Source organism: Bubalus bubalis, chromosome 12 (genome assembly GCF_019923935.1).
Source record: "Bubalus bubalis isolate 160015118507 breed Murrah chromosome 12, NDDB_SH_1, whole genome shotgun sequence".
NCBI classification, from domain to species: Eukaryota; Metazoa; Chordata; class Mammalia; order Artiodactyla; family Bovidae; genus Bubalus; species Bubalus bubalis.
This window is the reverse complement of record NC_059168.1, coordinates 39559537-39569967: the sequence shown is the minus strand read 5'-3', so window position 1 is coordinate 39569967 and position 10431 is coordinate 39559537.

Here is a 10431-nt window from a genome sequence, read left to right as displayed (position 1 = left end):
GCTGTTTGTATATTTTGGAGAGTAATCCCTTGTTGGTTGGAGAAGGAAATGACAGCCCACTCCATTATTCTTGCCTGGTAAATTCCATGGACAGAAGAGCCTAGAGGGCTACAGTCCATGGGGTTGCAGAGAGTTGGACATGACTGAGCAGGCAGGCATGTCCTTATTGGTTGCTTCATTTACAAATATCCATTTGTGGGTTGTTTTCTCATTTTTTTATGGTTTCCTTTGCTATGCAAAATCTTTTAAGTTCAGTTAGGTTCCATTTGTTTATTTTTGTTTTTATTTTCATTACTTTAGGAGGTAGATCAAAAAAGATATTGCTGCAATTTATGCCAGAGAGTGTTCTGCTTTTCCTCTAAGACTTTTATAGTGTCTGGTCTTACTTTCAGGTCTTTTATCCATTTTGCGTTCATTTTTGTGTATGGTGTTATAGAGTATTCTAATTTCATTCTTTTACATATAGCTGTCCAGTTTTCCAGGACCATTTATTGAAGAGACTGTCTTTTCTCCATTGTATGTTGGAGACACATACAACCTTGCCTTCTTTATCATAGATATGTGAGTTTATTTCTGGGTTTTCTATCCTGTTTCATTGATCTATGTTTCTGGTTTTGTGCCAGCACCATATTGTTTTGATCACTGTAGCGTTGTAATATAAGGGAACAGGATTCCTCAAGCTCCATGTTTATTTCTCAGGATTGCTTTGGCTATTTGGAGTCTTTTGTGCTTCCATACAAATTTTTGTTGTTGTTGTTCTAGTTCTATGAAGAATGTAATTTGATAGGGATGGAATTTAATCTGTAGATTACCTTGAGTAGTGTAGTCATTTTGACAATATTGATTCTTCCAATCCAAAAGCATGGTGTATGTTTCCATCTGTTTGTGTCATCTTTGATTTTTTTCATCAGTGTCTTATAGTTTCCAAAATACAGGTCTTTCACCTTTGGTTGCTCATTTTTAAATGACATATAATTACCATTGAAGACTTAATCTATTGTGGGAAATACTTTAATCTTTGAGGAGATTATCTTGGAATTAAGCCACAAGATTTCCTGAAATTCTTATTTAAACTTCTATTTGTTGAATCAAAATTTAACATATTGAAAGCCAGGTGAACACGTACTCTGACAAGCATAGATTTCTGCTAATTTTTAAACATCTATTGAATTTGTGCAGTATATTATCTTCTTAAAGTTTGTTTTGTCTTCTTAAATGAGTTACCCATAGCCCTAGTCAACTGACTAAATAAGAAAATAATTTTGAGAGATCTGTGTAATTCTTTTTTATGATTTCATCCTGATAAAGGTAAATTTAGATCGTTTTTGTACATTTAAACTTATTTTAATCATTATCTAGATTATACTACATAATTCACCAGTTCTAAATTTTGTTGTATGAGAAGAAAAACTCTAAGGAACTATCACAAATATCTATATAAACTAAATTTCCACTCCTCCTTAGTTGGAACCATGATTTCCATTAAAAAAAAAAAAAAAAAGATGTGTTCCTAATATGACCGCCATTTTATATAAGCCTACAAAACCTGGAGATGATAAAAAGGAAGAAAGAAAACATACATAAACAGCTTATTTCAATTCAATGTTTTCTTCTAGATAACCATTTTCAAAAAGTGTTTCTCTCTTCTGACTTACTAACCAGCGTTAATCAAAACATTTCTTTCATAAATTCATGTGTCTTATTATCTGTATATAACTGATTTAATACTGACCTTGGGATAAAAAACTCAAGAATACTACAATATGACTAAACAACTGTCATCATATTGATTAAAAGATAGCAATTGACTGTAAAATGCTCACTTCTGGATATTTATTCAAAAGAACTAAAATCAGGACCTCAAAGAGGTGTTTGACTTCCATATTCATTGCAGCATTATTTGCTATAGTCAAGAGATGTAATATCTAAATGTACATTGATGGATGAATGGATAAAGAAAAGTGGTATATACATACAATGAAAGAGTATTCAGGAATAAGGAAAATAGGAAATTCTGTCATATGCTGCTGCTGCTGCTGCTAAGTCGCTTCAGTCGTGTCCGACTCTGTGCGACCCCATAGACGGCAGCCCATTAGGCTCCTCTGTCCCTGGGATTCTCCAGGCAAGAACACTGGAGTGGGTTGCCATTTCCTTCTCCAATGCATGAAAGTAAAAAGTGAAAGTGAAGTCGCTCAGTCGTGTCCGACTCTTAGCGACCCCATGGACTGCAGCCTACCAGCCTCCTCCGTCCATGGATTTTCCAGGCAAGAGTACTGGAGTGGGGTGCCATTGCCTTCTCTGTGTCATATGCTACAACATGGATGAACCTTGAGGGCATTGTGCTATTTGAACTAAGCTGATCATTGAAGGGCAGATAGTGCATGATCCCACTTGTAGGAGGTATCTAAAATAGTAAACTCATAGAAACAGGAAGGAGAATGGTGGTTGTCAGAGACTGAGGGGAAGGAGAAATTTGGAGTTCCTGTTCAATGAGTATTGAATTTCAATCGTGCAAGAAAACAAAAAAAAATTGTTCTTGAGATCTGATGTATGATGTATAATGTTGTGCTCATAGTTAACACTACTGATTACATACTTAAAAATTTAAGATGCTATATGTAATATCATGTGCTGAATGTTTTAAGCACAATTTTTTAAAAGTGAAGTAGATTAAAAAAAGGCAATTAAAAAAGAAGGATGATCCCTAGGACTGGAATTCATCACAGTCTTCATAGAGTTAGTTCTTTTAGAGCTTTTCTCAATTATACATAAATGAAAGAAGGGGGAAGTTGGCATAAAGGTGTCCATTAAAAAAAGTAATTGGAATTATGTAAGCTATAAATGAAGAAAGTTAAATTATAAATTTTATGTAGGTGTTTACTAATAGGTAACATAAAAGAGGTTAAAGACAGGCTGTAAGCTCCTAAATAGTTTGAATTTTATCCTAAACAAAATACGGGGTCTTTTAAAAGAGTGACTATATGTTTCCTTTAATATATAAGATATTTATGACATATGATATATACATGTATATATATGAATATATATATGTGTATAAATGAATTTATCTGAATATATCTTATAAAAGATTATCCTTTAAGGAGGAAAAAAGGTAGAGACATCAGGAAACATCAATAATTTTTCCTAATGAAAATGCTATAACAGAATTCTATTTGAGATATGTTTGTAGTAATCAAGCCACCAGGCACTATTGGTATCAAATAGTTTATTCTAGCAAGTACTTTTTGAATTAGTTGGTTTTTAGGAAGAGATAAGGATGTAAAGCAGAGATGAGTGTACTATTACTGAACATGTCTTCTTTAGTAATTCCTGACAAGAAAGCCAACAAATGTAGTTTATTTAAATACAGAATTCTATGAGATATTTCTGCCCTTAGCTTTAAAAGTTTTTGATATGTATCTTATTCAGAAAACTACATGCATAAAAAGTATATTGAAATGTGTTGCTGGGATGATAAGATGAAGCCCAGTGCTAATATGACATGGAGCCACAAATATTTTAATTGCATCTCTTCTTTGGGGAACATTTTATATCCAAATATATTCCAGGAACTAAATGTAGATACTCACAAGGAGAGAGAGACACTCTGCAAGGGTATCCACCATTAGGCAATATAAGAGTGTCCCCTGAACCATGAGACTCAATGGACTTGTAGCCTACTCTAGGGAGCTAAATAAGCAATTTGCAGAGCAATGATTCAAAGACTGGTTCCCAGAAACTGTATTGAACTATCTTAAAGCAATATTTCAGAAATAGGGAACAAGGTCTTCCCTAGTGGCTCAGAGAGTAAAGAGTCTGCCTGCAATGTAGAAGACCTGGGTTTGTTCCCTGGGTCAGGACTATCCCCTAGAAAAGGGAATGGCTCCCCATTCCAGTGTTCTTGCCTGGAGAATTCCATGGACAGAGAGGCCCAGTGGGCTGCAGTCTATAGGGTCACAAAAAGTTAAACACAACTGACTAACACTTTCACTTTATTTTTCAATGTATCAATAAAATTCAGATTTTGTTTTCTCTTTTATAGGTTTCTCTTTATATTACTGGAGATTGAAAAGATGCTTTCAGTGGATCTATTTTTTTACGGTATCTTTCTATATCCTATCTCAGTTCTAGAAGTTCGGGAAAGAAGTCATCTTAAGCAGACCTTTTTAAAAATTTTTGTTTTGAATAATATTTGTTCACCCAGCTTTCCCTAATGTTACTATATTAGAAACTATTTAAAACTATCAAAAGGAGAAATTAACCTTGATGCAATCCTCTTAAGTAATCTATTGAGCTTATGTGAATATTGTTATTTTTACCACTATTGTGCTTTTTATGATTCAGAATCCAATCCTGGATTTCACATTCTGTTTAATTGTCGTGATCTCTTACTTTCCTTCATTCTAGAGAGTTCTTCATTTCCTCAGTCTTTTTTATTTTGTCTTTCATAGCCTTGCCTTGCCACTTTTGAAGAGTATACACCAATTATTTGTAGATTACCTCTCAGTTTGGGTGTGTGCAATTTTTGTCATGATTAGGCTGAGTTATATACTTTTTGGCAAGAATGCCACAGAAATGTTATACTCTTTTCAGTATATAATTTTCAGTTCAGTTCAGTCGTTCAGTCGTGTCTGACTCTTTGCAACCCCATGAACCACCGCACGCCAGGCCTCCCTGTCCATCACCAACTCCTGGAGTCCACCCAAACCCATGTCCATTGAGTTGGTGATGCCATCCAACCACTCATCCTCTGTCATCCCCTTCTCCTCCTGCCCTCAATCTTTCCCAGCATCAGGGTCTTTTCAAATGAGTCAGCTCTTCACATCAGGTGGCCAGAATATTGGAGTTTCAGCTTCAGCCAGCAGTCCTTCCAATGAACACCCAGGACTGATCTCCTTTAGGATGGACTAGCTGGATCTCCTTGCAGCCCAAGGGACTCTCAAGAGTCTTCTCCAACACCACAGTTCAAAAGCATCAATTCTTTGGCGCTCAGCCTTCTTCACAGTCCAACTCTCGCATCCATACATGACCACTGGAAAAACCATAGCCTTGACTAGACGGACCTTTGTTGGCAAAGTAATGTCTCTGCTTTTCAATATGTTATCCAGGTCAGTCATAACTTTTCTTCCAAGGAGTAAGCATCTTTTAATTTCATGGATGCAGTCACCATCTGCAGTGATTTTGGAGCCCTAAAAAATAAAGTCTGACCCTGTTTCCTCATCTATTAGCCATAAAGTGATGGGACCAGATGCCATAATCTTAGTTTTCTGAATGCTGTGTTTTAACCTAGCTTTTTCACTCTCCTCTTTCACTGTCATCAAGAGGCTCTTTAGTTCTTCTTCACTTTTTATCATAAGGGTGGTGTCATCTGCATATCTGAGGTTATTGATATTTCTCCCAGCAATCTTGATTCCAGCTTGTGCTTCCTCCAGCCCAGCGTTTCTCATGATGTACTCTGCATATAAGTTAAATAAGCAGGGTGACAATATACAGCCTTGACGTACTCCTTTTCCTGTTTGGAACCAGTCTGTTGTTCCATGTCCAGTTCTAACTGTTGCTTCCTGACCTGCATACAGGTTTCTCAAGAGGCAGGTCAGTGGTCTGGTATGTCCATCTCTTTCAGAATTTTCCACTATTTATTGTGATCCACACAGTCAAAGGCTTTGGCATAGTCAATAAAGTAGAAATAGATGTTTTTCTGGAACTCTCTTGCTTTTTCGATGATCCAGCAGATGTTGGCAATTTGATCTCTGGTTCCTCTGCCTTTTCTAAAACCAGCTTGAACATCTGGAAGTTCATGGTTCATGTATTGCTGAAGCCTGGCTTGAAGAATTTTAAGCATTACTTTACTAGCATGTGAAATGAGTACAATTGTGTGGTAGTTTGAGCATTTTTTGGCATTGTCTTTCTTTGGGATTGGAATAAAAACTGACCTTTTCCAGTCCTGTGGCCACTGCTGAGTTTTCCAAATTTGCTGGCATATTGAGTGCAATTCTTTCACAGCATCATCTTTCAGGATTTGAAATAGCTCAACTGGAATTCCATCACCTCCACTAGATAATTTTAGGAAGAGCACAAGGTAAATATTTCTTATTGCTGGTAGTCTTAACTTTGATCCCATGTTTAAGGTGGTATTAACCAGTTTTCTCCACTGCAAAGTTATGATTCTTGTTTTGTAATTAACAAGTCTCTCCTAAAGAGATACTTTAAGACTATATAAATGTCCTGTTTCTCATAATACTCCTATTCACTGATTTTAGCATCCATGGATAGTTCTTGGCTGCTACAAATATTATTGTGGTATTTTCTAATGGTCAATTTCTGTTTTGTTTATTTTCCTGCATTTGTTAATTGGAATTCCAGATAAACAAAGAGACATTTTATTCATTCATTCATTTATAGTAATATGGATTACTGCACATTTATCTTGCTCTGTTTCTTGTAATCTAGTATTATCAACATTTATTTTATTGCTAAATATGTGCTCGATTTAGCCATTGGCAGCTCCTTTGAGTTGGAGTCTGTTTGCTTTCAACTTGTGCCCCATTGTTTTCTGTGTATGTCCTTATTTATTGCCTACTCAAGATTTTCCAGGGTCATGTTGTGCATTTCTGTGTCCCAGCTCTGACACCAGTCATTTTCCAGGGAGACTGAGTTCATTTTATTGGAGAATAGTATTGAGATGCCAAGTTCTGAGCTAAGTAGTCCTTTTAGAGATTTTATTGTTGAGATTTCAAGTTAGAAACATGTGGCCCTTGATGTGAATCATCTTCAGAGCAATACTTTCCAGAATTAAAATCTCAGAAATTTCATGGAAAACTAAATGAGTATGTGAATGCGACTCAGGGTGAGAAATTTGCAGTTGCAAACAAAACTCAAAAAAGTAGTAGAAATCCAATATGGGAACTGTTTAAATTCATTTGTAAAGGAAGAAAAATTCTCTGAACTTGTATCAGAGTATGGGAGATGGTAAGATCTAAAACAGATCACATTAGAATGTAATTATAGGTGGCTGTGTTAATGTAAGGGACTTTATTAGTTACTAAAAGCTTAGTGTTATAATCCTTTCAGTGAGAAAATAGAGAAAATGATATTATTGTGAATATGTAAGCACAAAAGTCTTTTAATATCTTACTTTCTAATGCTAAAATGCTATTTGAACTGTTTTACATAAATAGAAGAAAAAAATATTCTTAGTGTCAACACTATAATCATGTATCTCTGAATCAATGACCTCATTATGACTAACAATAGGTATATTAGAAAACTGGGAAATAATGGATACTAGCGCTTCCCTCCGGAGAAGGCAATGGCACCCCACTCCAGTACTCTTGCCTGGAAAATCCCATGGACGGAGGAGCCTGGTAGGCTGCAATCCATGGGGTCGCTAAGAGTCTGATACGACTGAGCCACTTCACTTTCACTTTTCACTTTCATGCATTGGAGAAAGAAATGGCAACCCACTCCAGTGTTCTTGCCAGGAGAATCCCAGGGATGAGGCAGCCTGCTGGGCTGCCATCTATGGGGTCGCACAGAGTTGGACACGACTGAAGTGACTTAGCAGCAGTGCTTCCCTTGTGGCCCAACTGGTAAAGAACCTGTCCTCAATGCAGGAGACCTGGGTTTGATCCCTGGTTTGGGAAGATCCCCTGGAGAAGGGAAAGGCTACCCACTCCAGTATTCTGGCCTGGAGAATTCCATGAACTGTATAGTCCATGGGGTCACAAAGAGTCATACACGACTGAGCAACTTTCATTATTCATTAGATATTAATTAGAAATTATGGTAAATCAAGGCAAGTGAAAATTTTACATTATTATTATTATTTTTTGAGCTTTGCAAGTACTTTCCCTCTCTCTGGAAAAAAAATATATGTATATGAAACATATATACTTATATGAAACATATATATACACATATAAGCTTTAAAGAAAGTCAGACATTTTACTCATTTACAATCTATATTTGAAACAGTACAGAGTACCTAAACTCAAAGAAAACAAAAATGGTTGTGGGGCTTAGAATTTCAGTAGAAATATTTCCTGAATTATTTCTACTTAAATTCAAATTCTGCTAATGTTCTCCTATAGGACACAATTCTCAAGATAAGTTGAGGTAACTTATCTTTTCTAGGAGTACTTTTGTTTTCAGTATTGTTAGGAATATCATGACCTTATACTATCAAAAAGCCTACTGAAAACACTGCTAGCTTAGTGTACCAACTGAGAATGCTCCAGAATGACGTCATTGTGTCCACTAGCTAAGTGTTCTCTAATGCCATGTGACAGCTAAAATGCCAGGGCTTGGATTCGGCACAGTTCTCAACTTAATTGGCACCTTAGAGTCACCTGGATTCAACAAAATCACAGAGTTATGAAAAGATATTACACTTCACTGTTAATTACCACAAGATCTCTTAGGGAAATTTCGAAGCCTGAGCTAGGATACCTGTGCAGTTCTACCAAACTGACAATGAGACTTGTCAATCTCCAGCCATCAATCAAGATAATGTGTTTGCTTTATATTACTTTCCCATGACTAATATTAACATGTAAAATTCAAATAAAGATAGGAAAGGTAACTACACACAATATTAAAAATACGGAGTGGAAATGAATTATTTTGGAGCATATTCTGCTTAAGAATAACGGCCAACACATGAATCATTTTTTTTAGAGAATTTCTTATCAAACTCATCAACTTCCTTCTACAAGTCTCTTCATAACGTTAAATCTGGTGAATTCTAACCTTAAGAATTTAACATGTAACTGTAGATATTATATAACTTGAATCATGTGATTTCCATTCCACATACCAGAATATAAGAATTGAAACTGGTATCAGAAAAAAAAAAAAAGTTTCTAATTTCATGGTCTGCTTTAATCAACTTTGACCTTTGACAGATCAGAAAATGGGGTACAAGTACCAGAATTTATTAGTTCAGTGAGTCATTACATGTATTCCTCCTGTCCCTATTTGTCCCTGGAGAGTCGTTTTGTGGTCAGGTGCAGTGCAGAAAATTAGACCTCTTCTTCTGACTCAGGATTGAGTCAGAGTTCAGTTTTCAGTCGTGTCCGACTCTTTGTGACCCCATAGGCTGCAGCATGCCAGGCTTCCCTGTCCTTCACCAACTCCTGGAGCATGCTAAGACTCATGTCCATCAAGTTCATGATGTCATCTAACTGACTCATCCTCTGTCATCCTCTTCTCCTCCTGCCTGCAATCTTTCCCAGCATCAAGGTCTTTTCTAATGAGTCAGCTTTTTGTATAAGGTGACCAAAGTATTGGAGCTTCAGCTTCAGCATCAGTCCTTCCAATGAGTATTCAGGACTGATTTCCTTAAGGATTGACTGGTTGGATCTCCGTGCAGTCCAAGGGAATCTCAAGAGCCTTTTCCAACACCACAGTTCAAAAGCATCAATTCTTCAGTGCTCAGCTTTCTTTAAAGTCCAACTCTCACATCTATATATGACTACTGGAAAAACCAAAGCTTTGGCTAGACAGACCTTTGTCAGCAAAGTAATGTCTTTGCTTTGTAATATGCTGTCTAGGCTGGTCATAGCTTTCCTTCCAAGGAGCAAGTGTCTTTTAATTTCAGGGCTGCAGTAACCATCTGCAGTGATTTTGGAGCCCAAAAAATAAAGTCTGTCACTGTTTCCATTGTTTCCCCATCTATTTGCCATGAAATGATGGACCACATGCCATGATCTTAGGTTTTTTAATGTTCAGTGAAAAATCCAGCTTTTTCACTCTCCTTTTTCACTTTCATCAAGAGGCTCTTTAGATCTTCATCGCTTTCTGCCATAAAGGTGGCATTATCAGCATATCTGAGGTTATTGATATTTCTCCCAGCAAACTTGATTCCAGATTGTGCTTCATCCAGCCCATCATTTCTCATGATGTACTCTGCATAGAAGTTAAATAAGCAGGGTGACAATATACAGCCTTGATGTATGCCTCTCCCAATTTTGAACTAGTCCATGTTCCATGTCCAGTTCTGACTGTTGCTTCTTGACCTGCATACAGATTTCTCAGGAGGCAGGTCAGGTGGTCTGGTATCCCCATCTCTTGAAGAATTTTCCACAGTTTGTTGTGATCCACACAGACAAAGACTTTTGCATAGTCAATAAAGCAGAAGTAGATTTTTTCTGGAACTCTTTTGCTTTTTCGATGATCCAACATATGTTGGCAATTTGATTTCTGGTTCCTCTGGCTTTTCTAAATCCAGCTTGACTATCTGGAAGTTCTCAGTTCATGTACTGTTGAAGCCTGGCTTGGAGAATTTTGAGCATGAATTTGCTTGCATGTGAGATGAGTGCAATTGTATAGTAGTTAGAAGAGTTTTTGGCATTGCCCTTTGGGGATTGGAATGAAAACTGACCTTTTCCAGTCCTGTGGTCACTGTTGAGTTTTCCAAATTTCCTGGCATAT